The sequence below is a fragment of the Bos indicus genome, chromosome 10 (genome assembly GCF_029378745.1).
Source record: "Bos indicus isolate NIAB-ARS_2022 breed Sahiwal x Tharparkar chromosome 10, NIAB-ARS_B.indTharparkar_mat_pri_1.0, whole genome shotgun sequence".
NCBI lineage: Eukaryota > Metazoa > Chordata > Mammalia > Artiodactyla > Bovidae > Bos > Bos indicus.
In genome coordinates this window covers 51,361,371-51,387,498 of record NC_091769.1, presented here as the reverse complement: position 1 = coordinate 51,387,498, position 26,128 = coordinate 51,361,371, and the positions used below count along the sequence as shown (strand labels likewise).

The window sequence follows — 26,128 nt, the reverse complement described above, 5'->3', positions numbered from 1 at the left end:
CATATATTTATGAATAAATGAATCACTTTGACATACACCTGAAACTAACACAACCTTGTAAATCAACTATATTGCAATAAAAATAAGTAAATAATTTTTTTAAAAGATGACTGTTTTTTTATTTTTAGTTTATTAATATGTGAAATCAAACTGACTTATTCTCATGGGCAGAAGAACTAAACAGACATTGCTCCAAAGACGTACAGATGGCCAACAGACACATGGAAAGATGTTCAACATCACTAATTATTGGGACTTCCCTGATGGCTCAGCAGGTAAAGAATCTGCCTGCCAATGCAGGGGACACAACTTTGATCCTCGGTCTGGGAAGACTCCACATGCTGCAGAGCAACTAAGCCTGTGTAACACAACTACTGAGCCTGTGTCTAGGGCCCCTGAGCCTGTGTAACACAGCTACTGAGCCCGCATATCTTTGAGCCTGTGCTAACAAGACAAGTCACAGCAATGAGAAGCCCTGGTATCACAACAAAGGGCAGCCCCCACTTTCCCACCACTAGAAAAAACCCACATGAGGCAGAGAATACCAAGTGAAACCAAAAACAAATAATATATAAAAAAAATTTTAAGGTCTACAAATAACAAATGCTAAAGAAGAGGGAACTCGCCTACACTGTCGGTAGGAATGTTAGTTGATGCAGCAGATACGGAGAATAGTATGGAGATTCCTCAAAAACTAAAACTAGAATTTCCATATGATCCAGCAATCTTACTCCTGGACATATATCTGTTCAAAACTATAATTCAGGAATATACATGTGCACCTATATTCACAGCAGCACTATTCACAACAGTGAACACGGACATGGAAACAACTTAAACGTCCCTCAACAGATAAATGAATAAAGCTGTGGTACGTACATACAATGGAATGTGACTTAGCTATAAAAGAGAGTAAAATAATGCCATTTGGAGCAACATGGATAGAACTATAGAATATCATAGTAGGTGAAGTTAAGTCAGAAAAAGAAAGACAAATACCATATGATACCACTTACATGTGGACAAACTCACAGACACAGAGAACAGACTTGAGACTGCAAGGGTGGGGAGTGAAGGGAAAGGATTAAGTGGGCGCTGAGGGGAGCAGAGGCCAACCATTATATACTGAGATAAACAAGGTCCTGCTGTATAGTATAAGGAACTCTACTCAATATCCTATGATAAACATGGGAAAGAATTTTTTAAAAAGACTGCATATATATATGTATAATTGAATCACTATGCTGTACAGCTAAAATTAACAAAACATTGTAAATCAGTTATACTTCAATTTTTAAAAAAACTGTTGATTTTCTAATGTTAAACCACCCTTGCATTACCAAAATAAATCCCATTTGACTACAGTATATTGTGTTTTATAATATTGTTAGATTTGATAAATTTTGTTTAGAATTTTTATTATGTATGTTCATGAGAGACACTAGTCTGTAGTTTTCTTGGACTGTCTTTGTCAAGTATTAGTATCAATATAAAAAAACATTTTGAAAATATTACCTCTTCTTCAATTTTCTGGACAAATTTATGTGGAACTGGTATTATTTCCTCCTTAAATGTTTGATAGAATTCACCAGTGAAGCCATCTTAGCCTGGAGTTTTCTTTGTGAAAGGTTATTAATGACATCAACTTTATACATAAACAGCTATTCTGGTTATCCATTCCTTGACTGACCCTTTGCTAAGAATTTGTCCATTTCACCTAAGTTTTTAAGTTATGGAAATAAAGCTGTTCATAATATTCCCTTATTATGCTTTTTAATATCTTCTGAATCTATAGTAATGTTACCTCCCTCATTCCAGATATCAGTAATCTATATCTTCTCTCTTTGGGTCCTAATCAAGATAGCTAGAGAATTATTGATTTGACTGATCTTCTCAAGAACCAACTTTTATTTCCTTTTATTTTCCTTCATTATTTTTCTGCTTCCTATTTTTTAATTTTCAACTTGATCTCTATTTCTTTCCTTCCACTTACTTGAAGTAAAATCGCTCTATTTTTTTTAGTGAAGACCATTGATTTAAGTTTTCACTCCCATCCCAAAGAAAGGCAATGCCAAAGAATGTTCAAACTACTTCACAGTTACACTCATCTCACACACTAGCAAAGCAATGCTCAAAATTCTTCAAGCTAGTCGTCAACAGCATGTGAACCGAGAACTTCCAGATGTTCAAACTGGATTTCGAAAAGGCAGGGGAACCAGAGATCAAATTGCTAACATCTGCTGGATCATTGAAAACACAAAAGAATTCCAGAAAAACATCTACTTCTGTTTCATGGACTATGCTAAAGCCTTTGACTGTGGGGATCACAACACTGTGGAAAATTCTTCAAGAGATGGGAATACCATACCACCTGACCTGCCTCCTGCAAAAACTGTATGCAGGTCAAGAAGTAACAACAGTTAGAACTGGGCATGGAACAACAGACTGGTTCCAAATTGGGAAAGGAATATGTCAAGACCCTATACTGTCACCCTGCTTATTTAACTTACATGCAGAGTACATCATGCGAAATGCCGGGCTGGATGAAGCACAGGCTGGAATAAAGATTGCAGAGAGAAACATCAATAACCTCAGATATGCAGATGACACCACCCTTATGGCAGAAAGCAAAGAGGAACTAAAGAGCCTCTTGATGAAAGTGAGAGAGAGTGAAAAAGCTGGCTTAAAACTCAACATTCAAAAAACGAAGATCATGGCATCTGGTCCTATCACGTCATGGCAAATAGATGGGGAAACAATGCAAACAGTGACAGACTTTATTTTTGGGGGCTCCAAAATCACTGCAGATGGTGACTGCAACCATGAAATTAAAAGACGCTTGCTCTTTGAAAGAAAAGCTATGACAAACCTAGACAGCGTATTAAAAAGCAGAGACATTACTATGCCAACAAAGGTCTGTCGAGTCAAAGTTATGGTTTTTCCAGTAGTCATGTATGGATGTGAGAGTTGGACCATAAAGAAGGCTGAGTGCCAAACAATTGATGCTTTTGAGCTGTAGTGTTAGAGAAGACTCTTGAGAGTCCACTGGACTGCAAAGAGGTCAAACCAGTCCATCTTAAAGGAAATCAGTCCTGAATATTCATTCATTGGAAGGACTGATTCTCAAGCTGAAGCTCCAGTTCTTTGGCCACCTGATGGGAAGAGTTGACTCATGAGAAAAGACCCTGATGCTGGAAAAGACTGAACGCAGGAGGAGAAGGGGACGACAGAGGACAAGATGGTTGGATGGCATCACCGACTCAATGGACATGAGTTTGAGCAAGCTCCAGGAGATAGTGAAGGACAGGGAAGCCTGGTGTGCTGCAGTCCATGGGGTCTCAAAGAGCAGGACATGACCGAGCAACTGAACAACAATGATTTAAGACTTCTGTATTCAGTTATTCTACTTACTACCCAGATGCTGTAAGTGTCCCCTTAATACTGTTTAGCAGCATCCCACAGATTCTGTTATGCTGTGTTACCATTTTCATTCTCTTCAATATACTTTCTTATTTCCTTTTTAATTTCTTCTACAATTCATATGCTATTTAGAAGCCTGTTATTTAGATTCTATTAATAAATATGAGGAATTTTTCAGTTATCTTTCTGTTACTGACCTCTAATTTAATTCCACTCTACCCAGAGAACATACTTTGTATGACAATCCTTTTAAATACAGAGATTTATTTTATGACCAAGAATGTGGGTCTATCCTTGCACGTTTCATGCACAGCTGAAAAGAATGTATATTCTACTGTTAACGGATGAGTATTCCAGAAACGTCAACCTCTGCACATATTGAGTACAGTGTTACATAAACAACAACCAGGTCAGTTGGTTTACAGTGTTGTTTAATCTTCTATATCCTTAATGATTTTCTACCTACCTGTTCTATTACTAACAGAAAGGCACTGACATCTATGATTACGGCTTTTTCTATTTCTCCTGGCAGTTCTTTGCTTAATTGATTTTTGAAGTTCTATTATTATGTGCATAGGACTTCCCTGGTGCCTCAGACAGTAGAGTGTCTGTCTACAACGCGGGAGACCTGGGTTCGATCCCTGGGTCAGGAAGATTCCCTGGAGAAGGAAATGGCAACCCACTCCAGTACTCTTGCCTAGAAAAATCCCACGGACGGAGGAGCCTGGTGTCCATGGTGTCGCAAAGAGTTGGACACGACTGAGCAACATCACTTTCACTTTATTATGTACATAAATGTTAATGATTTTGTGCCTTCTGGATTAATTCACTCCTTTATCATTTTCAGATGATCTTCTTTATTCTTTGTAATAGTCTATGTTCTAAAATCTACTTTGTCTGGTATTAATATAGCCACTCCCAGTATTTTTTGTTGTTTGATTAGCATGGTCTCTTTCTCTTCCATTCTTTTCCTTTTAGCCTATTTGTGCCTATGTATTTAATGCAAGTTCACTGTAGGCAGCATAGAGTTGGGTCTTGCTTTTTTGTCCAATCTTTTAATTAGGGTGTTTAGATCATTTACATTTAAAGTAGTTACTAATGTGGTTAAGTTTAAGTCTATCATATTGCTATTTATGTTTGTCCCATCTGTTCTTTGCTTCCTTCTCCTTTCTCAGGATTAATTATTTTTTTATGATTCTCTTTTTATTTCTTCACTAGCTTATTACCAAAACTCTCTGGTTATTTTAGTGGTTGCTTTAAGTAAACATCTTTAACTTACTCTACCTTCAAATGATCTTATAGCACTTCAGGTATAAAAACCTGACATTACTGTATTTTCATTCCTCTCCTCCTACTGTCATCACATACTTTATTTACTTATATCTGATGAAGTCCACAATACACTGTTAATGTTTTGGTTTAAAGAGACAATTATCTTTTGAAGAGATTTAAATAACAAGAAAAGAATCTCTACTTCTCATTTCCAGGGTTCTTCATTCCTTGGTGTGAATCCGTATTTTCATCTGGTATCATTATTCTTCTACCTGGATAACTCCCTCTAACATTTCTTCTGCTAGTGAAGCTTTTCCAGATATTGGATGTCTCAAAGTCTTTATTTCGTCTTTATTTTTGAAAGATATTTTTACTGGGCATAGAATTTCAGGCTGACAGGTTTGGGTTTTTTTAATGTATTTTTTGAATGTTGCTCCACTATCTTTTCACCTGTATTCCTTCTGATAAGAAATCTGTCATCCTTACCATTGCTCCTCTGAAGGTAATGTTTTTTCCCTCCCTAGTGCTTTTAAGATGTTCCTCTTTAACACTGGTTTTGAACAATTTACTTATGATGTGCTCTGGTTTCTTCATACTTACTAAGCTTTAGTTTCAGTAAACTTCTTGGACCTGTAGGTTTATAATTTTTCAACTACTATTTCTTCAAAATTTTTTTCACTCTCCCCACCCCCACATACCCAAGGAATCCAATTATTAGTATATTAAGGTCACCAAATTCTTCCCAGAGCCCACTGATGGGTATTCTCATATTTATCAAAAATTCTTCTGTTTCATTTTGAACAGCTTCTAGTGCTGTCTTTCAGTTCAGTAATATTCTCTATGTCTAATCTGTTGTTAATGCCATCCGGTATGCTTTCCATCTAAAACATTGTTAGTTTTCATCTGTACAAGTTAGATTTGCATCTGTTTTATATCTTTTATGTCTCTACTTAACTTTTTTAACATATGAAATACAGTTATAACAAGTCTCTTAATGTTCTTGTCTGCTAATTTTAATGCCCACGACAGTTATGGGTTGGTTCCAATTGATTGCTTATTCTTTTCGTTAGAGAATGTGTTTCCCTGCTTCATTGCATGTCTCATAATCTTGCACTGAATGGATGGTAGATGCTGTGAATTTCCCCTTGCAGTGGCTGGAACACTTTTTGTATTCTTATAAATATTCTTAGGCTTTGTTAATAGGACAAATTAAAAGGTATTTGGAAACAGTTTGATCCTTTTGGGTCTTCCCTTTATGATTCGTTACATGAGTCTGCAGCAGTGTTCAATGTAGGGCTAATTTCCCCTACTACTGGGGCAAGACATATTTGAGTACTCTATCCAATGCTCCACAGATCATGCATTTTTCCAGTTTGGCGGGTACGAACAAGCACTATTTCCGGCACTATGTGAGCATGGGGCACAGTTTCTTTCCCTGGCCTCAGGCAGTTTCCCCACATATATACACTGATCAAATATACTCTACCAAACACTCCAGAGGAACCCTCTGCAGATCTCAAGGATTCTCTCCCTATGCAGCACCCTTCATTGTGATATTCTGTCTGCAAACAAGCTGCTTTGGTCCAATTCCATCTCCACAACTCTAAGTTTGCTGGTCTCCACCTAGGTTCCCTCTTATAGATGGAAATTCATTCCATGCAGAAAGCTGAAACAATCAAAGGTCTCGCTTCATTTGTTTCCCCTCTCTTGGGGATCATGTCATTCACCACCTGGAGATCAGTGTCTTAAAAACGATTGTTTCTCACCTAATGGATTGCATAAAGCCTAAATGTTTCATCACTAAATTTTCTGCTTACACAATCAGCTGCTAGTCACTTCATGGTTAAAGATACAAACTCTTAAATCATCTGGGTTTAAGTTCTGGAGATGGCATAACAAGGTAACTATACTTAATACTACTGAACCGTACACTAGAAATGCTTAAGATTATAAATTTTATGGTACATAATACTTTGTTAGGATAAAAAAATTACCTGGGTTTGAATCCCATTACTTTCATTTATTAGCTTGTTTTCCTGATCAAATGGAAAACTCAGCTTCATTTTCCCATCCTTAAAATAGAGAGAAGTAGAATACCTTGTGGAGAAGGCAATGGCACCCCACTCCAGTACTCTTACTTGGAAAATCCCATGGACGGAGGAGCCTAGTAGGCTGCAGTCCATGGGGTCGCTAAGAGTCGGACACGACTAAACGACTTCCCTCTCACTTTTCACTTTCCTGCATTGGAGAAGGAAATGGCAACCAACTCCAGTATTCTTGCCTGGAGAGTCCCAGGGACGGGGGAGCCTGGTGGGCTGCCATCTATGGGGTTGCACAGAGTCAGACACGACTGAAGCGACTTAGCAGCAGCAGAATACCTTGCTTTTAAGGCTGTTACAATGATCAAATGATTTAAGCCATATGTGGCAATTAGCAAAGTCCCTGCTAAGTCTCTTCAGTCGTGTCCGACTCTGTGCGACCCCTGAGATGGCAGCCCACCGGCTCCCCCGTCCCTGGGATTCTCCAGGCAAGAACACTGGAGTGGGTTGCCATTTCCTTCTCCAATGTATGAAAGTGAAAAGTGACAGTGAAGTCGCTCAGTCATGTCCGACTCTAGCGACCCCATGGATTGCAGTGTACCAGGCTCCTCCATCCATGGGATTTTCCAGGCAAGAGTACTGGAGTGGGATGCCATTGCCTTCTCCGAGCAAAGTCCCTACCATACAATAAAGGCTCAATAAATTATTCACAGTTATCACCATCTCTTCCCTCTGCTCCCCTTCCATTTCCTCCTCCTTTCACACTTGTCTTTGAGACCTATTTACACAAATTGAGGCCACAGATTCAGGAATAAAGACAGAACTAGGTTTGAATTCTGACATTTCCTCACCATGACTACATGATCCGGTAACTATTTAACTTTTTTAAACCCCAGGGAGTTTTTTTGTTTTGTTTTAATCTGTAAAATAAAGGCAACAGTGAATACCTTAAATGCAAGTAAACTGCTTAGCAGAAAGGGTAGCATGAAAAGACCACTCAGTTTAAACTACTGAGTCACTTCATCATACTTTAGAATGCACTGTTCTCAAGAGAGGTGACCGAAATGTAGTCCAAAACTAGAATTCAAAGCTACCTTACAACTAGCAAAGAAAATATAATGAAGCCAAGGTATAAGAGAAAATAAGCCTCCTGGTATGGAACTTTTAAAAATCAGGACTAAATAACAGAATCATACATTGTATCAATGTATGTTCCATATTCCTAAAAAATATCTTTACATTTATACACGGATTTTTAAAAACAACCCACATAAGAGAAAACATCAAGAAAAAAATCAACAATGGGGAAGTTTTACTAAGAGAACTTTAGGGTAGTTTCTTCCGTTTTAAAAATCAAAGTAGGGGAACGTCCCTGGTGGTACAGTAAGAATCTGCCTGCCAATGCAGGGGACAGAGGTTCGATCTCTGGGCCAGGATGATTCCACATGCCCCCGAGTAACTAAGCCCATATGCCACAATTACAAGAGAAGCCACTGCCAACGAGTAGCCTGTGTACCACAACTAAGAGTAGTACCTGCTCACCACAACTAGAGAAAAGCCCATGTACAGCAACGAAGACCCAGTGCAACAAAAAATAAATTATATTTTTCAAAAAATCAAAGTAGGATCACTAAGTTATATTTCTTTTAAGTGGACTGAGTAGCCACAGTACAATCTTAGCTTTGTAAAGTTACTTCTCCCACTCCTTTCTTAGCACCAAAAAGTTGACTTTTTAGATCACAGTGCAGATAATGTATTTTGCCACTTTTAATAACTTAAAACAGTAACTGTGGCTGTTCTAGGGAAGCACATGTCATAACGGCTCAATTATTTGCATGAATAGAACACTTCAGGGAGACATTAAAGGAAGTCATCTTTTCTCTATCCCACACACACAGGAATTTTATAAAGCAACATAATGTTTACTTGCGCTTGAAAAGGACCTAAGTAATGATTTTCAGAATCTTTATAACTGAGATAAAATATGATTTCACAGCATTTAATTGGGAAAGTTAAAAATGCTACCCAGGTACATACAGTTAACAAGTCCACTTCATTATCAGACCTATGTTCCTTTGTTAACTATGCCTAACTATCAGTATTTATGATATGATCATGGTAATACTTTAAGTTATTGAAAACAATGTACTAAATGAGAGAATTCCCTGGCATGCCAGGGGTTAGGACTCTGACACTTTCACTGCCAAGGCCTGGGTTCAATCTCTGGTTGGAGAACTAAGATCCCACATAAATAATGGTATTTAGGCACAGTTAACAAAGGAACGTATTGAATGAAACTGTATTATCTTATTTCTCCTTCTAATACTTAATGAAAATGGGGGAACCATGGGGGAAAACATACATATATATGTGTGTGTATGTATATATATATATATATATATATGTGTGTGTATATATATATATATATATAAAGCAGCCCTCCCACACTAAGAAAAAATCCTCAAGAACTAAAACCAAATACGAAAAGGATATAATCAAGTGTGTGTTAAAGCTGACTGATATAGGCTCAATTCTCCTCCCAACTCTGTTCAATGACATGTTGGTGGCTCGTACTTATACTACTGAAGTTAGAAATGCTGCAAATCAGAGGCTTTATTGTTTTTTTTTCCTATTATCAAGAGAGTCAGTGAACTAATAGAACACAGGGTATATAACCTAATGGTATAATCTTTCAAACAAGCAGCCAAGGAAATAAACAGAATACTCTTAATGAGAAAGTGGAAAAGCACAGCACACTGAACTCCTAATGCTGACCCTAGCTGCAAAATTCACTTTTTAAAGAAATTCTCTCTTCTGTTTTACCTACTTTTCTGCAAATCAGAATTGTATGTACCTGGGTAGCATTTTTAACTTTCCCAATTAAATGCTGTGAAATTATGTTTTATCTCAATTATTAAGATACTGAAAAATTTCAAGAGAACAGAACCCTGGAATTGTCAGACAGATTGTATATGATCATGATTCCTGATCTGCAGAAAAGCAGGTAAAACAGAAAATAATGAGCCCCTCAAACTATGACTTAAAGAAAAAATATACACTGGTCTCAGAGACAAAGAAAAAAGAACTTACCCACATTATATCATAGGAAAAACAAAAGAACAAAGAAGAGCCTCACAACCACAAACATGGCAAAACGTATGAAAAAAAAAAAAAACGAAAAAAAAAAAAACAACAACAATAAAAACAGAAAAAGCAAAAGAGAAAAAACCCAATTGAGAAGGAAACAAAAACATCTGGAAACGATCTGGAACAAACCAGAATCAACCAGACTTACATGATATTAAGGAATTCTTGTTAATTTTCTTCAATACAAAAACACTGTGGTTATATAGTAGGAAAATAATCTGAATTTGGGGAGATGTATTTTGAAGTACTTAGGAGTAAAATGACATGCATAATTTTCACTGAAGTGATTCTCAATGAGACAGAAAAAGGATGTAAATTGCTATCAGTTTCCACTTCTGACTATCATGAAGAAGAACTAAATCTAACCTACCACCATAAACATTCAGAAAACCTGATGAAATACATGGGAGGATAAACAAATGAGGTAAGATCTACAATTGGCCCAACTTAACTACCTGGAAGCAGTTTAAAGTCAATATGCAGAGTACAGGAACCAAACAGAACGTGCTGATAGAGAGGCCAGGCATTTAGAATTCGTGGGCCAGAGTGCCAAAGAGGAAGCTAACAGAAAGGGAGCTCAGAGATCTAAAGAAGGGTTCCCCTAACATGTTTGGCAAATTTGTATCTGATCATGTGAGAATCAACTATCCGAGACCAGAAAAATAAACCACAAAAAAAGTAAGCAGAACAATCTTGAAAGTTTATATAGTTAGGGCTGGGAAGTGTTCATATTCCCACCATCCAGAGAACAAAGACCTGTAATATACGGAGCACTGGGTACAGCCCTCAGGAAAACATCATCTTATTCACAGGGCAAAATTAGCCATAGACTAAAGGCTGTTTGGGATCCACCCTAACAAAGTTTAAAGCACTTCCTCCAAAGAATTCAACTGACTCCAAGTAGTTTAACTGTATAACAACAAAATCTGACTATGTTTAAAGGCAAGACAAAATCAAACACAAAAAAAGTAAAAATCAAAAATGAACTGCATCCAGTAAGACTCAGGAAAACACCTTTTTCTCATACTGTTGGATGAAGAAGTCAGACATTAGCAACAGAAACTATAAAGATGACAGAATTAACATAGAGAGAAATTGAAACAGTTATCATGGGCTAATAGTTAAAAACTAAAGACAAAAGAAACCTTAAAATCAGCTGGTGGGTTAGGACAAAAGGAACTAGAGAAAGAGACACACTACATATAGAAGAATGAATGTACAAATGATAGCATGACTACATAACTCAGAAGGTAACTCACCAGCATGTTTGAAATACTACCAAAATAAAATTCTCAACCTAAGATTCCATACCCAGTGAAACATATCTCATAAATGAAGATGAAGGGGGAAAAAGGTGAAATGAACCCTTTTTCAGACATCAAAGCTGACAATTTACTGCCAGTAGACCTACACTGCAAGATATGTCAAAGGAAGTTTTCAGGCAGAAGGAATATACCAGCTGGAAACCTGTGTTGACACAAAGAAGAGTGCCAAGAACAATAACTATATGAGAAAATAAAAAAGATTTCTTTTCTCATTCTTTAACCTCTTTCAAAGTTAAATGATTGTGTTTAAAAAACACACAATGTGCTATGGCAGTTATGACACACATAGAATTAAAATGTATGATAATACAGCACAATGGAGGAGAGGAAAAATGAAAGAACACTGTAAAAGAAGTGGTATTTTATCCAAAGGTACACAATGACAAGTTACAGGTGTATACTGTACACCCTAGGAACAACCTCTAAAAATACATAACTAAGCAGGTACATTACATAAGCCAATAACAGAGTTAAGATTAAATCATTTTTAAAAGCAAATTAATCCCAAAAAACATAGACAACGAAGGGCTAAAAAAAGGGCTTATGAACAAATGGAACAGAAAACAAACAGTAAGATGGTAGTTTTAAACTCAATCATATCAATAATTACATTAAAAGTTAATGATTTAAACAAAATTAAAAGATAGAAAGTCACTTTCTTATTTTTCAAGAAAGGTACAGATGAGTTAACTAAAAAATGGGAAAATTATACCATCCAAACCCTAATCCAAGAAAGCTAGAGTGGCTATAGCACTGTCAAAGTAAACTTCAAAACAAACCCAAAAAAGGAGAGAAACGGATTAAAAAAAGACATTTCAGTTCTAAATCTGCTTCACATAATAGCTTAAACCTATGTGAACAAAAAGCTAACAGAACTGAAAGACAAATTTGTAATTATACCTGGAAATCACAACACTCCTCGCTGAACAAGTAGACAAAAATAAGGACTGAACACTATTAAGCAATTTGACTCAATTAACATTTTATAAAATAGTCCACCCAATCATAGAGTATGTATTTTCACAGGCACATGGTGTATTTACCAAAACAGACCTCAATTCTAGGCCATGAAGTGTATTTCCATAAATTTTTAAAGGCTGAGATCATAGATCATGTTTTCTGACTCTGTTAGTGAAATTAAAATGAAGGAAGTCTTGTTCAGGCTTCAGAAGCAAGAGAACAGGCCTCTGACTCGCTTTTAACCTGCCTGGACATTGCCCAGATACCATCCCAGTCTGCAAGCACAGCAAGTCAGGTAGCACTTTAGATAAGAAAAAGAGTAGGTCTTAGAATTCTTGAGCCCCTGGAGGTCTGGCCAACCCCCTTGGGTCTAAAGAAAGCCTATGACTCACAAGGTGAAGTAAACATCATTGTAAAAAGGGTAAAGTAAAAACCAGAGAAGGATTTTTGCGCGCAAACCATTAATGAAAGCAGTTTGCGGCTTGTGATTATAAGGAGCCACTGAAACAGCAATTTGAAGCCTCACCCAAGGGGTGAGCATACAGCCCAGGACCCCTTCCCAATTGGGACTCCACATTGCTTTTAATGAGGGACTTCCCAGCATTATTCAAGTCTGAATGAGGATCCATTTCGGTGATGTATGCACTATTACTTCTATTGTTTCTTTTCCTTTTCTTTTGGAAAAAGTGAAAGTGTTATTTGCTCAGTCATGTCTGACTCTTTGTGACCCCATGGACTGTAGCCTCTGACTATGGAATTCTCCAGGCAAGAATACTGGAGTGGGTAGCCATTCCCTTCTCCAAGGGATCTTCCCGACCCAGGGATCAAACCCAGGTCTCCTGCATTGCAGCCAGATTCTTTACCATCTGAGCCACCAGGGAAGCCCATTTCTTTTCTCTTAATGACTGAAAGTAGAAATTAAGTTAAATAATCTTCTAGAAAAAAACTGAAATTGTTTATATGTGTAACGAGTGGTTTCTTTTGTTAATGAACTCTTCAAACCTAAAACGAAAGTAAAACTTCTAGAAAACATACCCTGGTGCAATTAAATCAGTAGCAGATATTTGGAAAAAGTCCCCAATATTGGGAACTTAACACATTTCTAAATAGCCCATGGATCAAAGAAGAAATCAAAAGGGAAATGAGAAACATTTTGAATTGACTGCAAAGAACACAAGGGAACCTTATTGGTTGATGTAAAAGTTCTAAATTATTATTATGGCAGTGGTTATATACCACTATATACCTTTCTCAAAATTAATTGCTGAATTTTATTTATGGAAATTATACCTCATAAAATATAAAATCAAGCTAATTACAATTTTTTAAAAGAAAAACAGTGAGTCGAAGTGGCAGGCATGTTGGGTATTTGGCCTTTCTTTTACTTTTTCCCAAGGTTAGAAACTTAAAAAAAAAAAAAAAATCCAGAATCTAATACAATTCAAAATAGTCCAACTTATTAATCCTCCCCTTTGAGAAAAAAATACAATGAACATTCTACTGACCTTCAAGAAGCTATGAAGCATCCTACAATGACTCATTATTCACAAGTAACTATATTTTTGTTAATATGACAGACATAAGTAGTAAAAGATGGGGGAAATAAAAGATTAAATGACAATCGGTGATCCCAAGTATGAAAAGAACACTGGGGGAAGCCAAATATCAAGGAAAAGTATCAGCTGAGAAGTAGCTACTAGACCATTTTGAAGAATTTCTTGGCAGTACAAAAGGTCCAATTAAACATTTAAGCTAACAAGCTAAAAGAAAACCTGGAAGCCTACTACTCATCAGACTGTTACCACTGAGATTGGAAATTTGTGTTTGTGAATGTTTGTCCTTACAGAACTAAATCTTCTTCTGTGTACAGTATTTTGCATTTTTGTCACACATAATACCTTGCTATTCATACTGTGATTCAGGAATCAGCTGCCTGGGTTATCTCCTAGGGAACTGTTAGCAATACAAAATCTTGGGCTTGTCTCAGATCTACTGATCCCCAAGTGACTCGGGTTCTACCCAGATGTACCTGATCCCCAGAATGATCTGTATGCATATGGAAGTTTGAGAAGCTCTGCAGCTTTTCTCTATACAGAAATACCCTAACTTCTACCAGCAGCTATATCCTTCTTTTTCTATGTGCTTGCTTTAACCTAAGCCTTTAACAGTATATCATTAGGGCCAGGTACAACCGGTTCTATCATTTAAGCAAGAAATACTTTACCTGATGTGACAGGTAATGTACTGATTAGAAAAAGCTCCCAAATAATATAATACAGGGGTAGACAAACTATAAGCCCAAAGGTCAGTTTGAACTGGTCACCTGTTTTCTCAAAATAGCTCTATGTTCATTCATTTATGTATTTTCTATCACTGCTTTTCAATGGCAGAGCTGAACAAGTAGAGCACTGCAAAACAGGTACCAAATCTACAGAAAGTTACTTAAGCACTCAGCTTTATTACTGTGATTGGTTATAATCATCTTTTCCCCTCCTCTACAATAGGATTTCTAACCCTGAGATCCATGTGCCTCCCTAGGGGATTCAGGAGCACTGCCCCCCCCTCGTTAATATTTACACGCAAATATGAATAAAGGCATGTGTTTATATATATGGTATATATGTATGTTTATAGTTGGTACTTTGCTTCTGCTTTTCATATTTAAATTTTTTATTCATCTATTTATAATTCTTTTTTATTAAACTTACTACACTAGCTAAGACTATGAAACCACATTGAATAACAGTGAGAGCATTTTTACTTTGTTCCTGACTTTAGCCTTTACTTTTCATTATATAATACATTCATAATACTATGCTAAGATTGTTTCTTCCCATTCCTATTTTAGAAATGCAGTATTTTAAAATTCACATGAAAACTAGGCTAAAAGACATTGCTTTAAAAAAAAAAAAAGCTTCACATTTTCAGTTTTAAATGGAAAAATTAAAAAATCCAAAACTATAAACTTTTGTTTATATATCCAAAAAACTGTTTTTTTTTTTTTTTCCAAAGAGAACTCAGTTTTTATGGGTCAAGCCAAATGCAATGCCAAGTTGTCCTTGTTACTTTTTTTAACCAAAATAAATAAATCAGATTTGTCCCTGTGACGGGTCAGGTGAGCTGGCCCCTTGGCCTTGTACTGCCCCTCACTCCTGTCCCTCCTCTCCCTCTCTGACCAGCTTTGGCACAGCAGAGAGAAGAATGCTTCGGAGTCTCCATCGTGTTGGAGGGAAGAGGAAAGGTGGTGGCTTGGAGGTGAAGGGAGAGCAGGACCAGAGGAGCAGCCGGTGCCCTGGCTCTGAGCAGCACTTCCTGGCCACATCCAGCCCCAGGTGGTGGAGTGTGCACGGCCCTGCACACAGCCGGGACCCTCTGGAGCAGTGGAAGTGGTCACTGCTGAGTAGACCCTCCCGCTCTGTGCCAGGTCAGTCTCGGGCCATCTCCTAGCAGCCATCCCGCAGCAGTGTCCTTGGTCCACCTCATGGTGAGGGTCCTGCCAGAGCCCACCCACCCCACAAACCCTCAGACAGAGATGGCTCCTGCAAAGGGTTGGGGGCTCAGCTTGGGGAGAGGAGGCCACCCTTGTCCAGGTGCGGGAATCTCCTGCTGGGTAACCAGGACTGCCAGCACAGGAGGATGCGGCATGAGGCTGGTCCTGTGGGGTGAACTGGGGGGACAGGGTGAGGGCAGATCTGTCCCTCCCAGGACACCTGCAAGGGCTCCCTCTCCTCCTCCCGCTCCCTAGTGTCTCCATGAAGGCTGGTCAGCTGGACAGAAGTTGTAGAACCCAGGGAGCATCTGGCTTGAGGGGGCAGCCAAGCACAGAAGGGGGCAACAGCCTGGTTCCTAAGTGAGCACGGGGCGTGTGCAATACGGATGGGCAGAGGTGCGGGCAGTGCGGAGGAACCATGCTTTAGTTGGAAGCAAGGGGCATATATATATCTATTTTATTTGTAGAAAGTATTCAATTTTTTAAATGGACACTGATAGTTTACTATGTACAAATATATATATATATACACACACACACACACACACACACACACACACATATATCCTGACTAGATAAGCTTAAGTTGATTAAACAATGTTTATAAATTAGATGTAATGATAACTAAAACTTCCTATCTTGCTATCAAGCACTTGCTATCTTGCCAAGTCTAGTAGTTGCTCTACAGCTTTTCATTTAATACACCCAACAGACCCACGGGATTTCCCTGGTGGCTCAGACAGTAAAGAATCTGCCTGCAATGCAGAAGGCCTAGGTTCAATCCCGGGATTGGAGAGATCCCCTGGAGAAGGGCATGGCAACCCACTCCAGTATTCTTGCCTAGAGAATCCCAACGGACAAAGGAGTCTGGCGGACTACAGTCCATGGGGTTGCAAAGAGTCAGACATGACTGAGAGATTAAACACAAACCTACACACGGACCTACTAGCCCATTTTAAAGAAAACAGAGGTCTGAGAGCTATGTAACAAATCTAATGTCAGTTTGGTTTCAATGACTTCATAACATTCTACAATAATTGTATTACTCTCATCATAAACAAGGTAAGTTACCATTCACATTTCTGATGGGACTACAAAAAACTGAAAAGAAAAAAAATTACCAAAATAACAGTACATGGCAGGGAACTTTAAAAACCTAAACTGATACCTACCTCTAAGATGCACAAAAATGAGTAATGAAATATCAGAAAAGAATGTGCTTTTTATATACAAAAAAAAAAAAATATATATATATATATATATGTATGTATACCCTTGATTTCCACAGCTAGTGATTGAAATTGGCACAATTTACTCCACAGGAGCCCATGCCAATCTCCTACCCTTGCACTACTTAGCTCAGTCAGACACCACAAAATTGCCTGTTCCCACATGCAGAGTCTCAACCTACTCAACTGAGATTTGTTCTTATACTTTAACAACCAGTCAAAAAATTCAAGAAGTAGGAACAGAATGCAACTCTATCACTAAATCTTACTGATGCACTTAAATAATCACCCATCTCCTCAACTGTATCTGAACAGACCCGGGCTTCTGACCTACTCATCATCGTATCTCATCTTCCCTTTGTTACAGATTTTCCTGATTCCCTAGTTCCAAGCTGCCTACTTGTCTACTACAATTCCTAATCAGCTACTCTATTCCTTATCCTTGTTACATGCTAGACTCTCCCAGGTTCCAGGAACCTATAAATATAAATGCCCTAATACTAAAAATCATTGCTTCTAAGGACTTCCCTGGTGGTCCAGTGGCTAACACTCAGTGCTCCCAATGCAGGGAGCCCGGGTTCAATCCCTGGTCAGGGAACCAGATGCCACATGCTGTAACCAGAGATCCTGCAATGAAGATAAAAGATCCTGCTGGCTGCAACTAAGACTCAACGCAGCCAAATAAATAAATAAATATATTTTTTAAAATCACTGCTTCCATCTTGAGAAAGAAGAATGGAACTGGAGGAATCAACCTGCCTGACTTCAGACTATACTACAAAGCTACAGTCATCAAGACAGTATGGTACTGGCAAAAGACAGAAATATAGGTCAATGGAACAAAACAGAAAGAGCAGAGATAAATCCACACACCTATGGACATCTTATTTTTGACAAAAGGAGGCAAAAATATATAATGGAAAAAAGACAATCTCTTTAACAAGTGATCCTGGGAAAACTGGTCAACCACCTGTAAAAGAATGAAACTAGAACACTTTCTAATACCACACACAAAACTAAACTCAAAATGGGCTGAAGAACTAAATTCAAGACCAGAAACTATAAAACTCTTAGAGGAAAACACAGGCAGAACACTCTCTGACATAAATCACAGCAAGATCCTCTGTGACCCACCTCCCAGAGTAACGGAAATAAAAATAAACAAATGGGACCTAATTAAACTTAAAAGCTTTTGCACAACAAAGGAAACTATAAGCAAGGTGAAAAGGCAGCCTTCATAATGGGAGGAAATAAGAGCAAATGAAACAACTGACAAGAATTAATCTCCAAAATACACAAGCAGCTCATGCAGATCAATACCAGAAAAATAAATGACCCAATCAAAAAGTGGGCCAAAGAACCAGACAGACATTTCTCCAAAGAAGACATACAGATGGTTAATAAACACATGAAAAGATGCTCAACATCACTCATTATCAGAGAAATGCAAATCAAAATCACAATGAGGTACCATCTCACACCAGTCAGAATGGCTGCTATCAAAAAGTCTACAAACAATAAATACTGGAGAGGATGTGGAGAAAAGGGAACCCTCTTACACTGTTCATGGGGATGCAAACTAATACAGCCACTATGGAGAACAGTGTGGAGAACACTATGGAGAACAGTTAAAAAACTGGAAATAGAACTGCCATAAAAAAGTGAAAAGTGGAAGTGAAAGTCACTCAGTTATGTCTGATTCTTTGTGACCCCATGGACTATACAGTCCATGGAATTCTCCAGTCAAGAATACTGGAGTGGGTAGTCTTTCCCTTCTCCAGGGGAACTTCCCAACCCAGGGATCAAACCAAGGTCTCCCACATTGCAGGCAGGTTCTTTCAGCTGAGAGACCCAATAATCCCACTGCTGGGCATACACACCAAGGAAACCAGAATTGAAAGAGACACATGTACCCCACTGTTCATCACAGCACTGTTCACAATAGCTAGGACATGGAAGCAACCTAGATGTCCATTGGCAGATGAATGGATAAGGAAGCTATGCTACATATACACAATGGAATATTACTCAGCTATAAAAAAGAACACATTTGAGTTCAGTTCCAATGAGGTGGATGAAACTGGAGCCTATTATACAGAGTTAAGTAAGTCAGAAAGAGAAACACCATACAGTATATTAACACATACATATGGAATTTAGAAAGACATAATGATGACCCTCCCAGGGACAGAGGAGCCTAGTGGGCTGCCGTCTATGGGGTCTGATTCCCAGCCTTTCATTTGCAACTAGGACACAGACATGTAAACTAGTCTTCTGAACTAGGCTCTTCTGGTCAGAAGCATCACTGGAGACCTGGATTCTGAACTGAGCGACTTAGCAGCAGCAATGATGACCCTATATGCAAGACAGCGAAAGAGACACAAGATGTAAAGAACAAACTTTTGAGCTCTGTGAGAGAAGGAAAGGGCAGGATGATTTGGGAGAAGAGCATTGAAACATGTATATTACCATATGTAAAATAAATGACCAGTGCACGTCTGATGCACGAAGCAGGGCACTCAAAGCCGGGCTCTGGGACAACCCAGAGGGATGAGGTGGGGAGGGAGGTGGGAGAAGGGTTCAAGATGGGGGGATACAATGTAAACCTGTGGCTGATTCATGTTGATGTATGGCAAAACCCACAATATTGTAATTAGCCTCCAATTAAAATTAATTAATTTAAAAGAAAAAAAAATCATTGCTTCTCTAATACCAAGTGTGAACCAAGAGAAATCATGAATCAAGAGACATCAGACACAAATAAGAATCCAAGATTCTGTGTTCCCTGCAAATACTACACAGGAAACCTGACCGAGAACACATTTCCTATTGTGATCTTAATCAATTCCCATACTTCTCATACAGTATTCCATTACCCGAAGCAATATTCTACTTGACAGTAATACTGGAACCCTTCTCCATTTTTATCTTCCTCAAAACTACCCAGGTATCCCCAACAGCAGCAGTACACACCATAATTACTCCAAAAGTATCTTGTGAAAAACACCAATACTGCCCTGCCACTCCAATGCCAGGTCTGTATTCCTTAAAACAACTAAGGAAAAATCTGTCATATCATCTGAGAGATGCACATTACTGGCAAAACTTTGCAGGCGTATCTGTCTGCTCAGTTCAGAATCCAGGTCTCCAGTGATGCTTCTGACCAGAAGAGCCTAGTTCAGAAGACTAGTTTACATGTCTGTGTCCTAGTTGCAAATGAAAGGCTGGGGAATCTAAATTAGGGAGGTGGAACTCGTAAGGCTGAAAATGTGGCGAGGTTCAAAAGGTTCTAGACAGAAATCATAACAAATACCTGGCCCCTTAGCTTCCACTCCTGCCCCACTACAGTCTATCTTTCACACAGCAGTCAGAGTAACAATGTTCAAGTAAAGTTGCATCATATCACACTTCTGCTCAAAATCTTCCAGGCCTCACGCTTGAAATGGCCTTCATCTCAATTTATAATTTAAAAATTTAAAAAGTCCTAACCATGGCTCACAAGGTTGACCATGATCTCATAAGGAGCAGTATTCCCCTACTCCACTTCCGTATCAGACTTATCTTCTACCACTCTCCCCTTTCCCTGTGAGCTATAGTCACATTCGTCTCCTGATCGTCCCTCTGCCTGGAATATCTTCCCCCACAGCCAGTATCTTGGCTACCACACTTCATTCAGGTATCCACACAATTTCTTCAGAAGCTTTCTCTGATTACCCTATCTAAAAGCATAAGTCCCAATCATACTCATTCTAATATCCTGTTCTATCTTTCCTGATATTATTTTGTACTGACATATCCCTCTACCACCAGAAGTTCCATGAGAACAAGAACTCTAATCTGTTCAATGATGTACGCTCATTATCTAGATCAGAGTAAGGAAGAAAATAGGCGCTCAGTAAATGTTTGCTGTAAGAATTAATGGATACACTCAATGTTTCACAGAAATTTCCACTTTCACTTGTATTTATCAAAAGAGCAGCCGGTATTTTGCTGCTGAGAGCGCCATAAATCAACCAACAGAAAATGTGACCCTATGATACTCAACCAAGAAGTATCAGAATTTCTAACAGGTTGAGTATTTGCAAAGTGCTATCGGTTAAAAAATAAAATTATTATAAATCTATTTATTAGTTAAGTGTTTTTTCAAATCTTCTATCAACGCTATGGGTGCATTTCATGTATTTGTTTCTGCAATCATCCATGCAGCTTTCATCAGTATTTTGCATGACTTTATAAACTGTCACACAGCATTCCTTTTTGCAACTAAGTTTATCAATAACCATAGAAGTATGTGGTCAACATATCTTACTCCATGTTTCAAAAGTTTAGCACAGTTTAGCAAAAATTATCTTTATTCATGGGCTCCCGATAGCTCAGTTGGTAAAGAATCCGCCTGCAATGTAAGAGACCCGGTTCGATTCCTGCCGGGAAGATCCCCTGGAGAAGGGATAGGCTTCCCACTCCAGTATTCTTGGGCTTCCCTTGTGGCTCAGCTGGTAAAAAATCCACCTGAAGTGTGGGAGACCTGGGTTTGATCCCTAGGTTGGGAAGATCCCCTGGAGAAGGGAAAGGCTACCCACTCCAGTATTCTGGCCTGTTCAATTCCATGGAGTCACAAAGAGTTTTTTTTTCAAATCTTCTATTGACGCTATGAGTACATTTCAGATATTTGTCTCTGCAACTATCCATGCAGCTTTCACCTCTATTTTGCATGACTTTACAAACTTTCACACAGTATTCCTTTTTGCAACTAAGTTTATCAATAACCACAGACGTACACGGTCAACATCTTACTTCATATTTCAACAGTTCAGCAAACATTATCTTTATTTATAACTAAATACCATGAGTTAAAATCCCAACTATGCCACTTATTAGTTGAGTGATCTTGGACAAGTTACCTAACTCTGTGCCTCATTTCCCTTGCCTGTAAAATAGATGAAATAGTAATAATACCTGTAGCTAATAGTGTTGTTATATGGATTCAATTATCTAATATATATAACGAGATTTAGAATAATGTACAGTACGTAATAGGTAAGAATTCAATAAATAATGGCTAAATTAATTAACATGTATTACCTCATTTCACCTTAATAACAACTTTGTAGGGTAAGTATAATTAATCTTAAAATGAGGCACAAAGAGGTTAAGTAAGCAACCCAAGACTACAAAACTTTCGTCTTGCTCTAACATTCTGTGACTCCTAAACTTACCCTAAAATGAAAAGGGTTTTTTTAAAGTTTCATCTTAGTAACATAACAAAGTTTACAAGTTTTATTGAGTAAAATCAGATAACCATGAAGAGATTCTACATTTCCCCTTTTAGGATAATTTTTGCAGTGAATGACAAGTGCCAAGTGTTTTAATAAATATTTTTAAATATTAACAGAAACACAGAGTAGTTGAGAAAAAGCAATTTGGTTTTTAGAAGGAAAATATAACCCATTCAACCTACTAATTTCTTTAATTAACTGGGGATATAAAAATAATGAGCAAAACCAATACAATAACAAAAATGGTATTTTCATTCCATTTTAAAGTCAATTAAAATAAAAAGATTAATTATAAGCTTTGGAAGGTTTGGTTTTTTTTTTTCCAGACATACTCTTAGAAAACTTGGAATTCTCATGTAGTTCATTAAAAAAATGAAATTATTTGGTTCAGTAAACATTCATTTATTCACTCAACACATGTATAGGGCACTTACTATCTGCACTATATACTCTAAGGGCATTGTTTTTAGATGCTGGGAATACAGAAGTGAACAAAACAAAGTTATCGACCTTATGAATCTTTATTCTAGAGAAGGACAGCAGACAGTATAACAAGTAATAATTTAATTTTTTTGGTTTATAAATTTTTCTCATTTTATTGAAGTATATTTGATTTACAATGTTGTGTTAATTTGTTCTGTACAGCAAAATGGCTCAGTTATATATATATCTTTTCATGTTATTTTCCATTATGGTTTGTCACGGGATATCAAGAGAGTTCCCTGTGAACAAGTAAGTAACATCAGATGGCTCTAAGACTGTTACCACAGGGTGAGTGGATAGAGAATGCCAAGTAAGGGTTTTTTTTTAATATGAGATAATCAAAAGACTTCATAATATCTAAGCAAACACAACAGAAAGAGAGCAAAGCATAACAATGTGAATGTACTTAAACACTACTGAACAGTTAAAAATGGTTAAGCTGGTAAATTTTATGTGTATTTCACCACCATGTAACTTTTTTTCACTTAAAAAATAAAAAGGGGACATATGTATACCTCCAGCTGATTTGTGCTGACATATGGCAGAAACCAATACAATGTTGTAAAGCAATTATCCTTCAATTAAAAATAAATAAGTTTTTAAAAAAATACAAAAGAAACAGGGTTGACACTATAGCAATCTAGGGGGAAAACTGGTCCATGTAAAAGGACTGGCAAATACAAAATCCCTGAGACAGGAGCAAGCTTGGCATTTTTTTTAAGAGCTCTGTGTGGTAGGAGCAAAAATAAACAATGGGGAAGCACTTGGGGAGGTGGGGTGCGGGCAGGATAAGCATACATGTACACGATGTGGGGCCTTAAGAGCCACTATAAGGACACTGGCTTTTACTTAAAATAGTAAGCCACTGAATGGAGTTTTTTATTTTTTATTTATCTTGCTATTTTTTTGTTGAGGTACAATTCACATAACATAAAACTCACCATTTTAACCATTTTAAAGTATACAAAGTACCAATGGATGATTTTGGCCAAAGCAGCTTCTGAACAGGATCACAATGACTGCTATGCTGAGAGAACAAGAGAACAGGAAGAAGAGTTAGCAGGTTTTACAGTAATTAAAGTGAAATGGATGTTTATTTGTATCAATCAGGGCAGCAGCAGTGGAGCTAATGAGAAGTTGTCAAAATCTGCATATTCTTTAAAGGAGGAACTGACAGGATTTGCAAGCAGGGTATAACAGAAAACAATGCATCAAGGATAACTCAGTTTTTGGCTTGAGCAACTGAAGAACAGCGCTCCCATCTACTGAGATGGGAAATTCTACAGGAAAAAAGACTGGGTAAGAGGAATCAGAGGTCTGATTTCAGACATGTTTAACTCCAGATGCCCACCAGACATCTAACTGGAGATATAGCTGGGATAATGGAGTCCAGAATTCAAGGGAGAGTCCTGGGCTAGAGACACAAATATGGGGTCACCATCATGCTGTGTGCTGCTGTGCTTAGTTGCTCAGTCATGTCTGACTCTCTGTGACCCCATGGATTGTAGCCCACCAAGCTTCTCTGTCCATGGGATTTTTCAGACAATACTGGACCGGGTTGCCATTTCCCTCCTGCAGGGGTTATTTAACCACAACCAGTAAGTACCAACACAGAAACTACTTCTTCCAAAGGTCTACTGCCATTTAAATTAATATGTGATTTGTGGCCCATAAAAGACTATTATTCTTCCTCTAATTTAAATCCTTTATTCACATGAAATAGATCTGTACAAAAGGAATCATAGCCTACAAAGTCTAGGAGTAAAAAAAAAAAAAAACAACGATGAACAATGAAAAAAAATACTAATGTTCAGTTGTCCATGAATACGGAACTAGACGTTCTTTTATCACTCTGAAATATTACCCAAGCGGGGCAACGTGAATGACTAAAGGTAAAAGGAAGGACTCAACAGATGGCAATCTTTAACTCCTGTTCTCCCTTCAGATAAATGGAATACTCACTGAAGATGTTCTCATCATGTCAAGTCCTTAACAATGGAGAAACAAATCTGTTACCAGACATCAAACCTAGAGTACAGTAAGATGTTTGTAATCTAACATCAAATGAAAATGAAAGGTTCCACTGAGGAAGATTCCTAAACAACTGAAGTTTACCTAGGTGCCAAATACCTTTCCTTTTGAATCAGTACTGATTTTTCTTTTCTGCCTCTAACATGTTATTGAGCCAGGTTCCTCCTTACTAACATCTTCAGCCTAAGAGGTCATAACAATGTGATAACCTCTAGGCTATTATGTTATTGTACCATTGTTTCTACATAATAGCCCCATCCTGAAGTGCAGTTATTCTGTCTTCTATCTCTACTGTTAACCTTTTTTTTTTTTTTTTTTTTCACTAAATAGAAAAGCAGACTAACACTGTTTTACTTTGTAGTCCTTAGCTGTGGTTGCCAGAAATCTGGCCTTCACAAAGCATATACTACATTTCCTTGGTACCTAGTACCTACAACCTCCATGTAAAATTTGAACACTTAAAAAATAGAAAACAATTTTCTCAGTTATTTAAAGGTAATGTCCTCAACCTTATTAGATGCATACTGAAGTATTTAAGGGCACCAACTTATTTTAGGGGTTCAGAACAACAACAAAAAAAGAATGTATATATTAAGAGTGGTATAGCAATGTGGCAAAAGATAATCATTAGTAATCTTAATGTTAGCTGGCCTATAAATACTTCCAATCCTTCAGAAAACATACATGTTTTTAAGACTAAAAGTTAGGGGGAAATTAGCAGTATATCAAGCAAATGCCTCTGTGTAAAACTGGTGGAAGAATAATGGGACTGGACCTATAAGACAAACAAAACATATAACTAAGTTTTAAGAAAAACTGGGTAAAAAGTAAAAAGCAACACCAAAAAACTACCTACATACACGAATGGCAGAAAAAATGACCAGCAGGATCAAAGTAGAAAAAATGTAACTTGGTCTCCTTACCACACTGGAAAGCTCAAGGACCTCACTTCCTTTTTACAGAAAACAGTATTTTATTTCCTATAAGTGTTCTCAAAGTCACCAGGATTCTGGTATTTACTAAAGGTAATTCGACTTTAAAAAATGTTTTTCTCTGTATCAGAAAAGTTTTATAATAGTTACTTCTGTAAAAGATGGGGACTTCCCTGGTGGTGCAGTAGGTAAGAGTCTGCCTGCCAATGCAGGGCACACAGGTTCAATCACTGGTCCAGGGAGATTTCACATGTCTCAGAGCAACTAGTCCATGCATCACAACTGCATTCTAGGGCCCACGAGCCAAGGCTAATGAGCCCCTGTCCCACAACTAGGGACGCCCGGGTACCCAAGAGCCAGCAAGGCGCAACTCCTGAGCCTGCATGCTACAACTCCTGAAGCCCAGGCACCTTGAGCATGTGCTTTGCAACAGAGAAGCTGCCGCAATAAGCCAGTGCCAACCCAACCAGAGAGTAGTCCCCTGCTCCCGTAACTAGAGAAAGCCCACATACAGCAACAAGGAC

General features: G+C 37.9%; 1 protein-coding gene across 3 annotated transcripts in view; it reads right to left on the bottom strand.

Moving 5' to 3' along the window:
- Positions 1-26,128, bottom strand: part of ADAM10 (ADAM metallopeptidase domain 10) — a 143,529-nt gene that overhangs the window by 105,841 nt on the left and 11,560 nt on the right. Inside the window, exon 1 of one of the 3 annotated variants that reach the window (XM_070797492.1) lies at positions 23,583-23,602. The exons of the other annotated variants lie outside the window; for them this stretch is intronic. The gene's annotated coding sequence lies outside the window, so the exon portion shown is untranslated. Of the gene's footprint in view, positions 1-23,582; positions 23,603-26,128 lie in introns of those variants that run through there. 3 annotated transcript variants of the gene reach the window in all.